Here is an 18918-nt window from a genome sequence, read left to right as displayed (position 1 = left end):
TTTCTCCACCAGAGGCCACCTTTGCCACAGTCATTACCAGCCCTGTTATCCACTCTCCTGTTTCACTCACCTAATTATTGAATTATTATTGAACCCACGTGTTTTGCTGTCCCTGAGAAATATGATGGCTCACCAGAAGGTTATGAAGGCTTCTTATTACAATGCTCGTTATACTTCACACATCTGCCTGCTGCTTTCTCTGATCACGCCGCAAGGATTGCCTTTATAATTACCATCCTGACTGGGAAAGCACTCCAATGGGCTTCAGCTGTCTGGACACAGCAGGGAGAAATAACAAGGTCCCTGAAAGCCTTCCTCATACACTTCCAAGTAGTATTCAATCACCCCGCGGAGGGAAGGGATGCGGGGGAGTGACTTCTTGCCCTTACGCAGGGTATTTCTTCAGCAGTTGATTATGCTCTTGAGTTTCATACTCTGGCAGCTAACAGTGGATGGGGAGAGTGGGCTCTTATTATTGTCTTCAGACTGGGGCTCCATCCCAACTTACAATCAGAATTGAAAGTTGCACAAGCACTGCCGCAGTTCGGCCACACATCTTTGTCTTCTGAGGAGTGACAACGGAGGAAGCAACAGCGCCTCTGCATGTATTGTGGTCAGACAGGGCACTTTCTTGAGTCTTGTCCTGGGTGCCCTGTGGCCTCCCAGTCTGTAAGAGTGAGCTGTGGTCTGTGTCCTCTTCTAACACAGTCCCAATTTCATATCCAAGCCCAGCTTTTGTGGGGTGCTGAGACAGTCTATGTTTCTGTGTTGTTAGATTCTGGCTCAGCAGGGAACTTTATCAACAGAACCACTGTAACTCACCTTGGCATTTATCTCTCTCTCACTGTATCCCTCCTCTTAAAGTAAAAGCTATTAATAACCAATATTGGGTCTGGACAGGTCACCCAAAAGGCCCTTCCCATTGGTCTCCAGATCGGACTTCTCCACACTGAGCAGCTTGAGCGTTTAGTCATCGATTCACAGGATGCAGACATCATCCTTGGACTCCCATGGCTCACCTATCATAACCCGACTATTTCCTGGAAGGATGGGGAGATATTAACCTGGATTCATCATTGTTTCACTCACTGTCTCTCTTCCCTGCAGAGCTACTCATATTGAGAGTCCTCTCCTTTCAGTGCCCTCCGCAATTCCTCCCAAGTGCCAGGACCTGGCCACAGTCTTCAGTAAAACTCAAGCATTTCAACTACCTCCGCATCGACCTTGGGACTGTGCTATAGACCTTCTTTCAGGAACCTCACCTCCCAGAGGGCGCTTCTACCGCCTTTCCATTCCTGAGACACAAGCCATGGAGGAATATATTCAGGAGGCTTTGAAACTGGGTATCATTCATCCCTCTACTTCGCCTGCAGCTGCTAGTTTCTTTTTTTTATCTAAGAAGGATGGGGGATTGCGGCCATGCATTGATTATAGAGGACTAAATGACATTACCATTAAATATTGGCATCCTTTGCCATTGGTTCCTGCAGCACTGGAACAAGTCAGAGGAGCTTGCTTTTTCACAAAATTAGACTTTTGCAGCGCTTATAACTTGATTCGAATAAGAGAGGGCGATGAGTGGAAGACGGCATTTATTAGTAATAGTGGCCACTATGCATATTTGGTAATGCCTTTCGGACTCATCAATGCCCCCTCTGTGTTCCAGGCATTTGTAAATGAGGTGCTGAGAAACTATTTGAACCATTTTGTCATAGTGTATATTGACGACATCCTTGTTTTCTCCCCATCTCTGTCTGCACACATCTCTCATGTTCGCCAGGTTCTGCACAGTCTTCTGCAGAACAGGCTTTTCATCAAGGCAGAAAAATGTGAGTTTCACCGTGGGCGTATAGGCTTCCTGGGATACATCAGACTCCAATGGCGTTCATATGGACCAGCAGAAGGTCACTGAGTGGCCCTGACCACGTTCTGTCAAAGAGCTCCAAAGATTTCTAGGCTTTGCCAAGTTTTATCGTTGTTTTATCCGTGGTTTCAGTACTGTTGCTTCACCTCTGACTTCTCTTCTGAAAGGATCTGCCCACACTCTCTCCTGGAACGATCAAGCTCCTACCGGATTTGATCGACTCAAGACGTTATTCACTACAGCCCCTATACTGAAACATCCAGACCACTCTCTTCTCTTTGTAGTGGAGGTGGATGCCTTCGAATCGGGAGTTGGTGCGGTACTGTCTCAACGTCATGGACAACCACCCAAGTTATACCTGCATGCCTTCTACTCCAGAAAACTGTCTTCTTCTGAGCGCAACTATGACATCGGCAACTGTGAGCTCCTGGCCATGAAACTAGCGTTGGAAGAGTGGTGACACTGGTTAGAGGGTTCCACACATCCATTCCTGGTCCTGACAGATCACCATAACTTGAATATATCCGGTCCGCCAAGCGTCTTAATCCCCGCCAGGCACGATGGGCCCTCTTTTTCACACGTTTCCATTTCACCATCGCCCCGGATCCAAAAACACCAAGGCGGTTGCTCTATAACGGCAGTTCGACCACCACACTTCTCTGCTTTCCACTAGCCCAATCCTGCCTGCCTCCTACATTGTGGCCCCCATCCACTGGGACATTATGGACCAGATCCAACAGGCGCAAGCTTCTGATCCACCACCACCTGAATGTACAGCACGCCTCACCTTTGTCCCTACCTTGGTAAAAGCACAATTGATACTGTGGCTTCATTCCTCTCCAGCTTCTGGGCATCCCGGAGTTCATCGTACCATTTCTTTGGTCCAGAGAAAGTTTTGGTGGCCCACCTTGGTATGTGATGTCATCTGCTTCATTACTGCCTATATATCTTGTGCACAATCTAAATCCTCCTGACATCTCCCAGCAGGTCTCTTGCACCCACTACCAATTCCACATCGTCCATGGTCCCATATTGCTATTGACTTTCTTACGGATCTCCCTAAATCTCAAGGCTACACTACAATCTGCTGTCGATAGATTCTCCAAGGCATGCCAACTCATTCCCCTGAAAGGACTACCGCCCTGGAAACAGCAGAGTTCCTCTTTAATCACGTCTTCTGTGTTTTTGGGCTGCCAGAAGACATGGTTTCAGACAGAGGTCCCCAGTTCACCTCCAAGGTCTGGTCCGCCTTTTTCAAGTCCCTCAGCATCAACATAAGCCTCACCTCTGGATACCATCCTCAGTCCAACGGACAGACTGAGAAGTTAAATCAAGAAATAGGTTGGTTCCTACGATCTTATTGCAGCACTTCACAATATGACTGGAGTCGTTTCCTTTCATGGGATGAATATGCCCAGAATTCCCTCATCAGCTCCTCCACTGGCCTTACACCATTTCAATGTATGCTTGGTTACCAGCCTCCCTTATTCCCTTGGTCTGGAGAGCCTACTGACGTCCTGACGATCGTTGACGCCGTCCTGGCCCCCAATATCAGCCTGGGCAGGAGGTCTGGCTCTCTACCAGAGACATCCGCCTCAAGCTTCCATCTAAGAAACTCAGTCCTCATTTCATAGGACCCTTCAAGATAATCCGCCAAATCAATCCAGTGACCTACCGTCTACAGTTGCCACCCACTTATCGCATTTCCCCGACTTTTCATGTCTCACTGCTGAAACCAGTGGCTCTGGATCCCACTCACCTCTCCAGTCCTAATTCCACTCCTATTGTTGCTCCTCCACCTTCTCTACTGTTGGATGATGGTCCCGCTTATACAGTCCGGTCGCTCCTCCGCTCACGACGCCACCGGGGTCGTCTCCAGTACCTGGTTAATTTGGAGGGATATGGTCCGGAAGAGCGCTCCTGGGTTCCTGCCTCTGACATCCTTGACCCTTCCCTCATCTCAGACATCCATCGTGACCATCCTGCTGACCCTGCCCCTCGACCTCAAGGCCTTCCTCGCTGTCGCCGGTCTGTGGCGGCTGGAGCCGCCCGTGGAAGTGGGGCTACTGTGACATTCCCTGATCAGCATTTCCCAGTTTCTCCACCAAAGGCCACCCTTGCTACAGTCATTACAAGCCCTGTTATCCACTCTATTGTTTCACTCACCTAATTATTGAATTATCACCCGGTGCTAGAATCCATTAACTCACCTGATCCTCTTCTCTTGCTCATCACCCATTGTCTATATATACCCCTCAGTGACACTCCATTAGTGTCAAGTCTTGTTTCACTATCCTGCTACATTTCTAAGCCTGTCTTCTAGTATATTGCCTTTTGTGCGTTTAGACTATTGCCTGTAACCTTGCCTTACAATTTTTGGATTTCCTGCTCAACCCTGTTTGCCTGATCATTGACCTTTCACCTGCCTTTTGACTACGACTTTGGATTCTCTCTATGGCACTGTTTACTGGTATTTGACCCTCAGCTTATTTCCTGACCTATTTCACCCTGCACTTGGGTCCTCAACCCCTGGCTGCTGGCTTACAGTTTGCATGTTTTTCATGTAGATGAACTGACCTTTTAACATTTGTGAGCAATTGATTTTCACACCAATCGTGTCATTCTCACTTAACAAAAAAAAATAACTGTGGTAGGTCTGACTTTGTCAGCCAAGCAAAAACATATGGTTATGATATAGACAGGGTATCACTTCCACATGTGCTGGTCTTATAAAAGACTTTCCTATTGTGATATGATCATAAACTCTGAATCATAGGTCAGGGTTTTTAAAATACAGGCATAAATATATAGACCAATAAAAATGTATGATCACGTATTAGCCATGATTGTACAAAAATAATATGCATAAACAATTATAAGTCCAGTAAACATACTTTAATCATTAATCTTCATTAAAAAAGCATTTTGAGATTTTTGTTTACCTATAATGAACCAATCAGTTGTGTATAAGATTATCCATACATGCAAATATATGCTATTTTATTGGTATGGATAATAATGCTATACTTTATGGCTTTATGTGCTTTTTATTATTGAAAACAGACCACAGCTGTGTCAACATCAGCTTTCACGAAGATGGAAATATCACTGCACTTTAAACTGAAAACTGTAAATCCAGGAAAATGCATAAAAAAATTATAATAATGTATTAATCACATTGCAGATACACATTTACCAGTGAGCTGGTGGTTTACATAAATAGGGAGAGGTAGGAATGGGAAGGGTCAGAAATACAGTATACAGAAGTGTACTATATAGAAAATGGTTTTCACCTTATCTGCAGACAATGGTCAGAATCAATCTCTGCAAATGCATATAAATCCTCAGATAAGTTAGTTTATATTCTCAGTATAATAACATTGTGTAGATTATTTTATTTCTTTTTTTCTTTATTTTTAGTTACATTTTTAAGGTGGGGGATTTAGAAAATGTAGTATGGCAGAATGTTAAGTCCTACAAGAGTCCTTTCTGGTGGCAGTTACCAAATGGCAAACATGTATCAACTGTGTAAAATTACATTTAAACGCTACCGGAATATAATATCCATGTGTGGGTGCTGTCTAAAGTCATGAGCTTTAACTTGGCACAGTTTTTGAGTTTCCAACAGAGGAAGGGATAACCATGAACTGTGAGCCTCCTGACTCTAGTTGCTTTATTAATTAAATTTGTAAGCAGTTTATAACGCGCAGCTTCCACAAACCTCTTACAGTGGGATTCGAAGATTAATGTAGGAATGAAACTGAAGATAGAACAAGTGGGTGTATGGCTGATATTTTTCAGCTACTTCTTCTAGACCATGATAAATAAAGGGTTGCTATACTATTCTTCCAAAACAGTAACTAACACTTAAGAAGTGTGATGTGAATATTTAGTCAGCATAACTACCACGACACAAAACAGCAACTGAATTAATACACCAAAAGTAAGTGTATAGAAATACTTAACATTTTGGTAGTAGTTCTATATGATTAATATTTTTCTCTCTCTCCCTCACTCTGCCTCTCTCTCCATCTCTCCCTCTCATTATCCACTTGATCCATTGATCTACCTTTAACCTTAGGATACTAGATCAATTTGAGGGATGAGGTCAGATGAGGAGTTTACAGTTTAGAGCTTTTTCCTTCTTATAATTTATTTCAACTTCCCCTGTGTGCTTTTATTAACACATTGGTTATGGTGGAGCTATTCTCTGCAGGCAAAGCCTTATAAAGGGATAATGATTTATATGCTTAGTGGGTCTTGAATGTATATCATTCAAATATTACACACATTTAAAAATCTTTACAGCATAAAAATATCAGCCTCTGCCCCCTTTTAAGACATAATATCTTCACTCTGCACAAACATGCTAAAGCAATTAGAGGGAAGAGTGCAGGATATTAAAAAAAACACAATTTTTACTTTCCTGAAAGATACATTAAAAATAAGTTTTATCGAAAAGTAGAAATAGATATTGGCCTTCAAATATGTGTATAAAAATATATGACAACCTAATCAAAATCCAGATCCAGATCTGTCTGTTCCTGCATATACTTTGCACTGTTGAAAGCACATGTAAAATATTGCATTAGAGAGGCATGCTTAGCTTTATATTCCCGTTAAAAGAAAGATCACTGGCTTATACACACTGACACAGACCTGTAAAATAAATAAATAAATACATTTTAAATATATATTTCACAAATCTTAAAAAGTGTGATTCATATTTTGGAAACATTTCAATGACTGTGACTTCTGTCAGGAGATTAAATCCTAGCAGGGATTGGGTGTGGAGGACAGTTAGCTCCCAAACAGCCAAGTCTCAAAATATTGAATGAGCTGGCTTGTGAAAGTTTCGCTCGACTGCAGGCAGTGTGACAGACCCGAGGGAGAGAAAACAAGGCAAGTTATCTTGCAGAAACTACCCAGCACAGTTGCTGACTCAGTAGCAGACAATAATACGGACTGCTTTTTGGCATAGACTTGGCTTTTTCAGTGTCACATCTGTCAGCAAGTGCCTTCAACAGACAATTTTGTTTGATTTTATGGTTTTAGGAAAAAATATAAAAATAAAAATGCCCAGAATCAAACCACTTTCTTAACACCGTGATCAGATAAGAGGCATCAAGTGTATTTCAGCAATCTGCATTGATTATTGATAGCAAATACTTCAATATAACGATTGTAGATGTGTGAACAAACTTATTTCTTAAAAATGAAGCACATACTATTACCACTTAAAATTAAGGAAATGTATCCATTATGTACCAGAGTTTTCTACATTGCTTACATTATTGAAACTTTAACCCATTTTCTTATGATTTTTTCAGCCTTGCTCTAATCTCTTTGAAGTCTTCATCATCTCGAGACTTCAGAATTATGTCTAGGGCCTAAACAGATTGCCTCCCTTTTTTTTATGGTGCAGAATGGTTCGGACATTCCAATGCATTGTTAACATTTTCACAGGGGGCTGGGGACTGATGGGGTCTCTGTAAGTGTATGAGTGTTTATACATAGTGCACATAAACACAAATACAAGTGTTTGCAGCCAATACATCTGATTTGCAGCAAGACTTTTATACTGAAATTATATATATTCTTTACAGAGGAAACTGCACCTTCTGCTGCTATGTTTATATGACTATAAGCCAAACTTGCAAAGTGTTCTCAAAGAGAGTTTCATATTTTCCGGATGATTTTCATGGATTGTGTCTAATATAAAACAGTTCAGCTTTTAAAGCACTGCCACATTCTATTTTTTATAAAACAATACATGTGGTATGTATAAATTACATGATGATTACCTCCTTGATTTCATTTATTCTAATCATTTATATGCATATAAAGAGAGTTTTACAGCCCTAAACTATATTAAATCTATCTGAACTTGTTCTCTCAATTGTCAAAAAAATAGTCACTGTTACTGATAGTGATCCTCTACCCAATACTACATTTAATTCTCAAATTATTGTAGATTCAGTATGTTGCTTTTATACATTTAAGTGAAGCTCCTTCACTGCACAGTATATCTTAGCTAAATAGTTTGATGAGTAAATACTGACTGATAAAGCCCCTTTCACCACTTCTGAATCAGTGCAGATGAGAGGATTTTGTTTAGGGTGGAGAACATGAGTGAGACTAGGAGATTTGTGATAAATTAAAACTTTGGATTTCTGCCTATAATGTCTCTGTAACAATCTCTCTCTTCTCTCATCATTCACTACCTGTGGATGTATCTTTGTTAAGTTTTGTAAGGAATCCTCAGTACACAAGGATGTTGAATTAATTCATATGTATATTTATTTGGTAGTACAATTTGGAGAGAAACATGCAACTGAGACATAATTCCTTGACTTGGGAACATTCAGAGCCCTTATCAGAAAAATATTAGTTAGGAGTGCTTAATCCCCTACGTAATACAAGGTGGGGTAATTTATAGAAACCCATTATATGATCATCGAAAGTAATGTTCCAATTCTATTAAGATTATATACAGCAATCCAGTACAGGCTTATTGTGTTATGTGAATTGCCTGCCATGAGAATTTTATCCATATATAATTGTATCTCCTCACTGACCAGCTGGCAAGTGTGCCAGACAGTCAATAAAATAATATTACAGACATTTGATATTAAAATGACAAAACTAGGGAAAAAAAGGAAAAAGGTATTTTAAAGAATAGACATTCACAACTCCAATCTCTGTGAGCCTAATATGTCTCCTTTATTCACCACAAGCTGGCACCAGAAATGACTGACATTACAATATTTCAAACATGAGGTAGTTTGGTTCAAATTTACATCTGCTTCCTACACTTAGTGGTATTTATGGAAAAATTATTACATAAAGAAATGGCTTGTTAGTATAAGTCAGTCCTTTCCTGGACATACTTGAGATAGATTTACTTGTATCACAATTCAACAGCACTCATTGACAATTTACAATCACACTATATTGTTTTATCTCCCTAGTTAGAATCCAGCCTTTGTATGTGACCCAAAAATGTTTTGCACCAGAACTGTTTTCCGTTTCTAACAATACAACTATTACAAATTAAAAATAAGCTTCCATAAACTTGGCAAGTTCAGGATCTATTTTCAGAATTCCAACCCCATTTGATACATGGAAGTCCACATTTAAAAGAAGAGACAATCCGTTCAGCTTTTCTACATTAAACATTATAATTAGCAAGGGATGCAAGTTTCCCACCAAAAGCAAAAAAGAACAAAGAGCCCCTGTGAAGTTTTCGGATTTTTGATGGCAGTAGCACAATGTGATGCAATGAGGAAAGAATTAAATGTATGCCACAAAACCACAAATCTGTGCTCAACCTGTGCACTTCAGAACTAAATTGAACTGCCAGATAGAGAACAGTTAAGTACAAAAACAATAATATTGCTATTAGATAAAGTTGTGCTACTTTACAGCAGAGTGTATAAAGGAAAGGGGATATTTTCCAAATGTATCAAAGATCAGAATCACACTTTGCTTTAATGGTCTTAAGGATATTTCCACAAAATTTTAAAATTTAAATATCATGGATGCATTGGATACAGTATCTTGGGAAACTGAAGGATCGGTTTTCTCCTGAAGCCTCCTGACATTCGTCAATTGGCATTTCTTATACAATACCTCCTCTTCTGTTAGTATTTTTAATAAAGTGAAATGTGAATGTCGTGAGTTATGCTAGGAGTTCTACTCAGCCATGGGTTGTCTGTGTAATTATAGTAACACTGTATTATTCTGTACAGCAGAACAAGAAAAAGAAAATTCCCTCTCACAGTTCATCAAGTTACATGCAGTTTTCGACTCGCTACTTTCCTTATTGAAAAAACATATTTGCCTGTCATGAAACCCATGGTCTCCACATCATTCATTGCACTTATGCAGGGACATTATTATTACTACATCCATCTAACTTGGGTTGGAAGAGGAAGAGGCTCTAAATACCCAAAATACAGAAAATACTGGGCAGCTGTGGGATTCAGAAGGCTGGAGAACAGTGTTAATAAAGCACATTTTCTTCAGGTGGAAAGCCAGTATGATGTGTTCTTGTTGAGATGGCCATTTGAATATTTATAAATACAAAACTGAGTCATCATGTGAATAAAGTACACAAGAACATGGAACCTTTCACTCGTCTAAGTAGGCTGATACGGATATGAAAAAAGCTTCTTAAATAAGTGGCCATAAATAATATGACTATACAGAAGAATGCAATCAAAAATGAATTGCCTCTGCTGTCCAACAGGAGTACTGCAACATGCCATATAATTAAGGATGGATATATTTAGGTAAATGACCCTTCAGTTTGTTTATTGGTTATGCCTGTCAAAACAGTCATGAACTGGGCCTTGATCAGGTTGATTAGAAAGGCAGGTGGGTGGGTTAGCAGTCAATAGCAGAGGAATGCAATCAAGTCTGTGTCTGTGCCTCTGAGACAGTGGTTAGATTAAGTAAAATGTGGTCGTAATGGTCTGGCCCTCTGGTGCATAAACCCAACAACACCCCCACAAAGTGATCTTTTACATGGATCATAAATAAGGGTAAATTAAGCAAAAGGCAAGTCCTGTGTCGAGACAGGCTTTTCAAGAAGTAGCTAAGTGTATATGGAGTCACAGCTTCTGAAAATGAGAGGATCACAATTGCAAAGAAACAGGACTCTTTTTTAACCACCTGCCAGTACAATAATGAGATCAAGACTTCTCTTTTTTTAACTAAGCAAATCTAGTAAAACTAGTGTAGCATCTAAGTTCAGACAGCTGTGAGAGTGACACTTTACACCAATTGTCATTGCCTGTAATATGGATTTTTTATTTTGCATAATAGCATATAATTCTGTAAAGAATGTCTGAAAACTTAAGTCTCCACAACAAAGAAATCCCACCATACAGGGAGCTTTCCTTATTTGTACAACAAAAATCTAATTCGAGTAAGAATCTCTTCGCAAAAACACTGAGACCTCACTGTTACTCCCCTGCAGAATCACATCTTTTGTGCTTTTTTATTTTTCGGTCTTCGAGACAAAAATTTTCAAAATGTTTTTGTTTAACCTATTGTTTGTTTTACTATTGGAATCGGACAAATGGAGACATTAAGAAAAACATTTCAAATAAAAATATAAGTAGTATGTTTTTCAGGGTTTTGGAAATCAAATAATTTATCAATTCCTCCATCTTCCAGCTATGTGCATTTTTGTTTACAAAACAAAAACAAAACATTAAGTTTTTATATGCATCTGTTAAAATAACAGTGTGATTTCCAAAGCTTATTGCTGTAAATGTGTTTAAGTTAACAAATACCTTTTAAAAAAACAATGTAGACAGTAAAACAGATGCACATCAATTATTGTGCAAGGAATTGCTTACAAATGTACATTACATGCTCTGCCAATCTGTTTTTGCTACAACAAGAGCCAAACTATTCAGGCCTGATTGGAAAAATGATAACTATGCCACAACAAACAATTGTGGTGGAGTATTTCTGGATTAATTTAAAGTGAATGGAATTTCATTTTCTCGAAGTACAAAATCTCTTGCCATAAAACCTTTAACCTTGTGGAACTATTCTGAAGTATAGTGCTACCTATAAAGTGAAGGAAGAATTGCAGCAAATAGTGGCATTTTGGCAGTAAATAAAACGTTTCTGCTGTTGTTTAAAATGTCTTAGAGACCAACTGCCAGGTGCTCATACTAAAAGTCATAACAAATTGTTAAAAGAGTTTACCTAATGCTAACATTTTCCCCACAGCTGCACTGGATCAGTTTTCCTGACCCTGAATGCAGTCCATCAAACCATGTGTCAATCTCTTCCTACTAGTCTGAATATCAGTGTTGGGAGTAATGATTTGCAAAGACTCAAACTGAAGTGTCAGTCAAAAAAAGACTATTAGGTCACCTGGGTAATTGAGGGATTTGCTGATCTGTATTAAAAGAATGATAAATATGAACATTGAACAAAATAACAAAACACATTCCTTAATTTTGTACAAATAATACATATAACCTAATTACCATAATTTAACTGCTTCGTTTGAGCTTTGCAATTTAATTTAACTCTTTAATATAGCATCTTTAACCTTCAGACAACACCACAAATTATAACGGGTAATGATCTCTAACATCATACAATAAGTCACGCATTCTCTGCCAAACAATGAACTGTACAACAGTGATAATCCATGATTAAGTATTTTATATAAACTGTTAATGCTTGTGTTAAAACACAGACTGAAAAAAGTGCTATATAGCCAGTAACAATCACTGTGTAACAATAAATTATAAGCTAATGGCTCTTCCTCTCTGAGAAGTAAAAATCATATAAATTTGGACATTTGCTTTATAAAAGAAGTAGGACTAACAAAGAAAACACACCCCTTGAACATAAAAGTATCTAGATACAATTTTTTTTGTGTGTAAATTGACCGGCAACCCAGTTGACAAGTATTCATGTGTGTGTGTATAGGCTGTACTAAGTCACTACTCAAAGTCACAGAATACATATATAACATAAAATACTTTTGGATTACTTCCTAAACTAACACACTAAAATGCCCAACATCTGGAGTCTTACTGGCTGCTTTGAGATATAAGATTTAACCATGAAAGAGAAAAATATTTTCTGTACTTTTCCCTGCCTTTTAAATACATTGCCTCATACCTCAACATATATATACGTAAAAAAAACGGTCTTCAAATACCATACAATAAATATATATACAATAAAGTAACTACTGTAGCATACATTTGACATCATGAGATATTCCATTATAATGTTCATTAATCATTGAAACCATAATGCCACACTGTCGCACTTAATGTCTTCACCACTTTACATTCCTAATTCTGCATTGTTTATACAAGAGAGAAAAGTATATCCTGGAGCTTAATTTTTTTTATAACATTCCCTTTCATCCTTACAAATCTAAGAAAACAGATTGTTTTGATGTTCAAGAAACAAAATCTGGATCATTGATTGCCTACAATGGTAACCAATTACAGAGAATTCTAGACACAAAGCTTCTACAATGTCTTCTCCAAGTATACTTTAGGATAAAGTCTGATACACATTTCCTCCTTCCCAGCATGTTGGGAATAAGAGAACTTGTGGAAACCAACACTGACATTTCATATTTGTCATGTTCTGTATGTGCATTCCTCTCTGAAGGAAGTATTTAATTTACCAGAGATGGCATTAAGCCAAAAGTAGGCTAGGGGCACTGATTGATCAGTGTGGTACATTAAACCATTACAAGTTGGCATTGTTGAAAAGGTAGGCCTACAGCACAACACAAAGGTCAAGTACCAGCAGTAGTAGAAGTAGTAGCAGCAGCAGCAGTAGTAAAAGTAATAATACAATGTAATTAATGGTTACATGTAACCAATTTAAATGGAAACAAACAAGGTGAAGTTCAGTTTGTTATCTGTAACATTTCCTCTGTATTGCCATTGGAAACATTCCAATTCAAAGCTGTGCATTATGAAAAAGAACAAGCAAGCAAACTATCTTAATCCACACCTCAAACCAACCAATCACTAATAGCGGAGTCCATTGTACATGAATGCAATTAAATGAAGCTTGGCATCAAGATGATCAGTATATTTAGACAATATTTGATGCATGATATTGAAAGAACAGGTCAATTCAGCAGCCTTAACCACCACCAAAAAAAAGTTTTTATTGTTTAGTAGGTCTCAATGTTGTTTGTGTGCACGTTATTAATTGATTTACATGTTTAATTGTGGCCTGGAGCAACAGAAATCAGCAACTGCCACGAAGTTATCTGCATGACGGTGTACAGTGGGGATTTACACAGGTTTCCTCTCCCATGAAAACTAAGCTGGAGCTGAGTATCCATATGCGTTACCATATGTGGTAAAGAAGAAAAGAAAACAGATTGGGAGTCTTTACAGGAAATCACAGAGGGCCATATTAATATATTTTACTATCACGTGAATTTACTCTAACAAAAGTTTTAAATTTGTTTTATTTGTTCTGTACCACCGAGTGTTGGATTTTCATACTTGGGGGAACAAAAAGGTATGGTAAATTTAAGATGATAAAATTGTATGGATATGGGCTTGAATCCAAAACCTTTTAATCATAAAATAAGTTCCATCCTACAGGGAAAGACCCAGGGTTTGCTCAGATAACCTGAATTCCACACCCATGAGTACATTTGTAGCTAAAGTTCCGGAAGGACCCGGCTGCAGTGTCAGAAGAAACTGCACACTCTTCTGGGAAATGTAGTTCAGGATCAGTTGAGGTTATACTACCACCCTGCTGCAACTTCATAAGGGTGAGCATGTTCATTTTTTGTAGTTATATAATTAATTACATCATTACATTATATATATATATATATATATATATATATATATATATATATATATATATATACACACATATACATACACACGCACACACACACGCACACGCACACACACACGCACACCGATCAGACATAACATTATGACCACTGACAGGGGAAGTGAATAACACTGATAATCTAGTTATCATGGCACCTGTCAGTGGGTGGATATATTAGGCAGCAAGTGAACATTTTGTCCTCAATGCTGATGTGTTAGAAGCAGGAAAAATGGGCAAGTGTAAGGATCTGAGAGACTTTGACAAGAGCCAAATTGCGATGGCTAGATGACTGGGTCGGAGCATCTCCAAAACTGAAGCTCTTGTGGGGTGTTCCCGGTCTGCAGTGGTCAGTACCTATCAAAAGTGGTCCAAGGAAGGAAAAGCAGTGAACCGGCGACAGGGTCATGGGCGGCCAAGGCTCATTGATGGCACGAAGACGTTAGCAGCAGATCCCTTAAGTCCTGTAAGTTGCGAGGTGGGGCCTCCATGGATCGGACTTGTTTGTCCAGCACATCCCACAGATGCTCAATTGTCAACATCTTGAACTCGTGATTCATCAGACCAGGCCACCTTCTTCCATTGCTCCGTGGTCCAGTTCTGATGCTCACGTGCCCATTGTAGGCACTTTCGGCAGTGGACAGGGGTCAGCATGGGCACCCTGACTGGTCTGCGGCTACGCAGCCCCATACGCAACAAACTGCGATGCACTGTGTGTTCTGACACCTTTCTATCAGAACCAGCATTAACTTTTTCAGCATTTTGAGCTACAGTAGCTCGTCTGTTGGATCGGACCACACGGGCCAGCCTTCGCTCCCCACGTGCATCAATGAGCCTTGGCCGCCCATGAACCTGTCACCGGTTCACCGCTTTCTCTTCCTTGGACCACTTTTGATAGGTACTGACCACTGCAGACCGGGAATACCCCACAAGAGCTGCAGTTTTGGAGATGCTCTGACCCAGTCGTCTAGCCATCACAATTTGGCCCTTGTCTAAGTCGCTCAGATCCTTACGCTTGCCCATTTTTCCTGCTTCTAACACATCAACTTTGAGGACAAAATGTTCACTTGCTGCCTAATATATACCACCCACTGACAGGTGCCATGATAATGAGATTATCAGTGTTATTCACTTCACCTGTCAGTGCTCATAATGTCATGGCTGATCGGTGTATATATGCATTTAAGTCATCTTCTAATATTTTAGCTATAGCTACCTAATAATAATAATTTATTGGCCGACGTCCAGGGCGACTTACAGTTTAAACAAGCACAGAATAAATACAAAAAAAAAAAAAAACTTTAAGGATAATAGGAGCCATGTTTGGTGCAGTCTTATAAAAACAGGATTTGGACAAGAAACAAACAGACATGGGCTCAACGGTCTGATAAATGCAATGTTTTTATAATGTTTGATATGAATGTTCAAATTAAATAGAAAAGTCATGGCTCAGGCAAATGCCATTGTTTTAAAAATGAATTGTAAAGTATTAGGATAACATACATTTTATTTTGTTGTGCATCTCATTAATGTATTAATATGTCAAATATCTAATCCATGTCCTTTGAAAATGCTACTCTTGACTAACAGTGTTCTTTGCCAAATTCCTGTCTCTCATATCTTATAGCAGACATTTCAAAGCACGTGGACTTACTGAGTGTACAGCAGCAAATTCCACTGTGCAATTTTCAACTTACTGCAAATGTTTATCACTCAGTTGTACATTCTCATCTTACCAGCTTCCAACTCTGTGTGTGGGCTTTCCTCGAAGAACACTAGGGTTTGTTTATTGCCACTTTGATTGCAAACAGTAAAATGTCTCCCTTTGTTCAATATTATAGAACATGCCACTTGCCAGGTTCTGGCTCTTTGATATTGAGTTGGATCACATATTCATCACTGCCTCGTTAAATCATAGATCCTACAGAGAATGTCATCAAATCCTAGTCCCATTTGCAATGTAATATTTTTATTCACATCTCATAATTAAGAAAAATTATAAAATAGACTTTCAAATTCTGTTTATATCAGTAACAAAAAGTATCATTCAGCACAGCACTGCATTTAACCTTTGATCTTTCACTTACAACCAAGTATGGTTCTAGTTAATATGTGTAAAGCAGATTACAGGCTGGAAAAAGTAACTTTCCAACAATGTTTTCTTTGTACCTGAAAGCAAACGATTATCCTAATAATGGGCAATCCTTCTCTACAACCTTGGTGGTCCAAATGAACAAATCATTCAAAAAGATTCATTGCAGGTCTCTTACAGCGTGTGTGTGTGTGCATGCATGCATGCATGCATGCGAGTCAACATACATTTTGGTATTGATCGTCAATAGCTAAAGATCCGGCTAAAACAATTTTCTTTTAAAATGTGTAAGCCTACATTAATAAGTGCATTGCTACAGTTGGCAATACATAAAAAAAAATGTGGTAACCACCAGAATACATGTCCTTATAGATGTCATCTACAGAAGGAATGCGATGGGCCAGTCTCCTCACAGTACCTGGCATGATGTTGTATATTACAGTAACTACAATACCATTTGGCACCCAATCTAGGACACAGTACAGGATAAGGAAAAAGTACACATTATGGTGTTAGTCCAGGAAATGGCAAATGACTAGTAGTAAATATTATTAGTAACGATAGGTTATCATCATAACCCCGGTTCCCTGAAAAAGAAAGACAGCCATTACCTAATGGGTAGAGCCTTCTGACCTCCCAATCATTGAAAGCATGTACCAAAGCTGCCCAATAGGGGCCCTGCTGGCAGGAGGAAGACCCGCCCGCAGCATCTGTGAAAAGTCTCCTCCTGACTGCAGCTCCCTGCCATTTCTTCATCAGAAAGGTCGTCTGGTCGAGCGAGCCCTGAAGAGTAATGGCTGTCTTTCTTTTTCAGGGAACCTATCGCTCCCTTTCAAAATTGAAAGACAGCCATTACCTAATGGGAAGACTATACCGGAGCTGTCACGAGTCCTGACACCTGACTAAACATAAACCCACAATGACAAGGATAGCAGAGCCTTACAGTGCCTGAGGGCTAGCAGTTTGAAGTACCTGGGTGCCCAAGCTTGGGCCCAGCCGGTCTGCCACATTGAGGCGGTAGAACCTTGTGAACCACCAGTCGCTGTTTTGACACCTCATCCGATGTATTTGAAGGGAAATGGAATGACTCCAGGACAATAGGTTGGTTTATGTGGAATGCCGACCTTGGGCAGGAAGGCCGGGTTCATCCTGAGAGTGACTGTTGTTGCTTCCCGAGAAGATTAGACAGGTCTTATCCACAGACAAGGTGTGAATTTCACTAATTCTCCTTGCCGACGTTATCACTACAAGGAAGGCTACCTTGATTGAGAGGAAGTGGAGCTCCGTTGCGTTGCGTTGCGTTGGGCTGAAAGGGAGCATCGCTCAGTCCTTGCAGCACTAATTCCAAGTCCCAGGCTGGAATTCTGTCCTTTATTGGTGGTCTCAAGCGCCAGGAAAGGGGCTCATGGCATCCTGTGATGGCAGCCAGATAAACTTTCAGCGTGGATGCAGATTTCCCCGTCTTCAAGCAGCTGTTGCAGGAAGCACAGGATTGTCGATATGGGGCACGACACCGGATCCACACATCTCTCTAGACACTAGCTCTGGTAGGCTGACCACTTATAAGTATATTGGGCCCTGGTGGAGGGGGCCCTGGCCAACTGTAGCGTTTCCACGACATTAACAGGCAGCCCCAGAGACATCAGGCGGTGCCTTTCAGGGTCCAAACTCACAACTGCAGCTGTGCTGGGTTGGGATGCCATAACAGTCCCTCTGCTTGGCTCAGCAAGTCCTGTCGAAGCGGAAGCTGCCATGGATCTGTGCTGATCATCTGTGCCAGCGTTGCAAACCACAATTGTCTTGGCCGCCAGGGGGCAATCAGGAGAACTTGAGCTCCTTCCTGGTGAATCCTCTCCAGTGTCAGTAGAAAAAGTGGCAGTGGGGGGAAGGCATACAGTAGTTCCTGCTGCCATGGGTGAGCAAAGGCATACACGTTCAGGGCACCGCCTCCCGTCTCCAGGGAGAACCACAGAGGACAGTGGGTCGTTGCCTGTGTAGCGAAGAGGTCGACCCGAGCCCGTCCCAGCCTCTTCCAGACCTGCTCCAGCACCTGAGGATTCAGTCTCCACTCTGTCTAGACCTCCCCTGGAAAGAATATCTGCCGCTGTATTGGACACGCCCTGCAGATGTATTGCCCATATGGAGTGGAGATTGTGAATTCTTTCCCCTCGCTTGCGGCTGGCTTCTGCTCAGGTTGCTGGCCACTGGTCTGTTGTGGCCTTGGTTGAGAGACTTCCCCTGCCTTGGCCACGGCCTGTTGGGTTGTTGGAAGCCCCACTGGTGCTGCTGTGGCTGTCGTCTAGCCTGCTGGAGATCCGCGTATTTGAACGCCGTCTCCTTCACCTTTGCCGACCATTCAATGGTCCACCATCTCACCAAACATCTGACCTGGGGTGATGGGAGCATCGAGGAGGACATAAGAACATAAGAACATAAGAAAGATTACAAACGAGAGGAGGCCATTCGACCCATCGTGCTCGTTTGGTGTCCATTAATATCTAAGTGATCCAAGGATCCTATCCAGTCTATTTTTAAATGTTCCCAAACTTTCAGCTTCTACCACATTGCTGGGTAGTTTATTCCAGATTGTGACTAT

At 40.4% G+C, this 18918-nt stretch overlaps 1 protein-coding gene across 1 annotated transcript in view; it reads right to left on the bottom strand.

Annotated features, from left to right (window-relative positions):
* me1 (malic enzyme 1, NADP(+)-dependent, cytosolic) overlaps positions 1-18918 on the bottom strand; it is a 115194-nt gene that overhangs the window by 37851 nt on the left and 58425 nt on the right. The gene's annotated exons all lie outside the window — the stretch shown is intronic.

This window comes from Amia ocellicauda, chromosome 1 (genome assembly GCF_036373705.1).
Source record: "Amia ocellicauda isolate fAmiCal2 chromosome 1, fAmiCal2.hap1, whole genome shotgun sequence".
Lineage (NCBI taxonomy): Eukaryota > Metazoa > Chordata > Actinopteri > Amiiformes > Amiidae > Amia > Amia ocellicauda.
Note: the sequence above shows the minus strand (reverse complement) of the source record. Positions and strands in the feature narration are given on the sequence as shown.